Raw genomic sequence first — 1,622 nt, 5'->3', positions numbered from 1 at the left:
CCACGGTCAGGCCATGTCAAATCTTCGAAGGCCTCCAATATATTGATAATAGTTTTTACAACTTCGGTCGTCCGTACGCCGTTATGGGGCGGTCATACTAGATACCTAAATAGCCCAAATCACCGCACACAAATCCCCGAGAGAAAGTGGTGCATACTCTTACTGTTATCAGTTTAAGCCTGCGCCTTAATGCAAATCCACGTGCAGACGGCAAAAAAAAACCATATGACCTCGTTTAAACTCTAGCCTGAACATGTTAAACATGGGTGGTGTTGTAAATGGCGCAGTAAAAAGTGAAGAAACTTGTGGAGTTCTCTCGGCCGTGTTTATTCTTATTTTAGCACACCGCATATAGAATCGGCAAGGGGTCGTTCTAGCGGCTTATCAACGTATCCCAGGGTGCATACAAGGCCAACCGGCCGGAGATGGTGAAGCCTGACGACATTTATCATCTGGTTATTCAGCTATGTTCTATCACCCGGGCACCAGCAGCATACCTTACGTTTACGCCCACTCCTGCTTTGGCCTCACGCTGTCTGCACAGCCAGCTGTCCCACGTCATGCGCCCTATTCAGCGCTTTGTTCAGGCGGCGGCCAAGAGCGAAATGCAGTCTTCGTAAAAGGTCTGGGCCGCGGCCGTAAAAACCTCGACCCGTATTGAACTCCTGACCTGCTCGGCCGCTGCAGCGTCGCCTATCGACCGGTTTGGCGGGGCCCCTCCGTTCAGCTTCGACCCGAGCGGCGGTGGGCGTGACCATCCCCGCCGAACGCTCCAACCCGCGCCTAATGGGTGGCCGCCGGTCAGCCGCCGGCCGGCGCCGGGCCCCGGCGGAGGAGCCCCGCCGCACAGTGCGCCCGCCGGTGGCGCCGGCTCGCGCCGCGCCGCGCAGCGGGGGCCGGATGGCCACTAATGACCGTCGGCAGCGCATGCCACGGTCTCGTGCTGTCGCATTGTGAGCGCTTCCCCGGCCGTGTGGAGCGCGTGATAGGCACGCCGAGCGGAGCCGGCCGTTCAGGCGGCGACCTTTGTGGCCGACCCGGACGGGCGCGGAAGCGGTCCGGCCGGCCGGGGCATCGCCCGCGCCGCTGCCGCGTCACAGCTTCCGGCCGGCCCTGCGCTACGACTGGGTCACCGCTCGGCGCCGGCCGGCCACGCTGCCGGGCCCCGCTGATTCACCGCGTCCGACCCCAGCGGCGGCAGAGGCGCGTCGGAGGCTGGCGTGTCACGCCCCGCGCGTCGGCCCCCGCCGCTTTGTGCCACCCGCACGAGCGCCTCACCGGCGCCAGTGCACCGGCCGGTCGTCCGGACCGTTGCAGCCTGCGCACCAGCGAACTGCATGCGGTGGGAGGAGTGCCATGACGGCGGGGTGTCGGTGGCGGATGACTCTACCGGCCAGTACAGGCGGCCGAGGGATGACCCGTGCCAAGGGAGTCCGCTTTGTCTGGATGAGGATGTATCGCCGTCACTAAGCCACATCAACCACATTTTTATCGCCACAGAACCTGATACGCGTGAGAACCCGGTGGGTTTCCACAACAGGGCGGCAGATGGACAGCTGTCGGACCGAGGGATGCAGCCCAATACCGTCACACTACTGTCACTGTTACATGCCACGGGCTCG

Source organism: Pollicipes pollicipes, unplaced genomic scaffold, assembly GCF_011947565.3.
Source record: "Pollicipes pollicipes isolate AB1234 unplaced genomic scaffold, Ppol_2.1 Scaffold_7261;HRSCAF=8764_pilon_pilon_pilon, whole genome shotgun sequence".
Lineage (NCBI taxonomy): Eukaryota > Metazoa > Arthropoda > Thecostraca > Pollicipedomorpha > Pollicipedidae > Pollicipes > Pollicipes pollicipes.
This window is presented reverse-complemented; position numbering follows the sequence as displayed.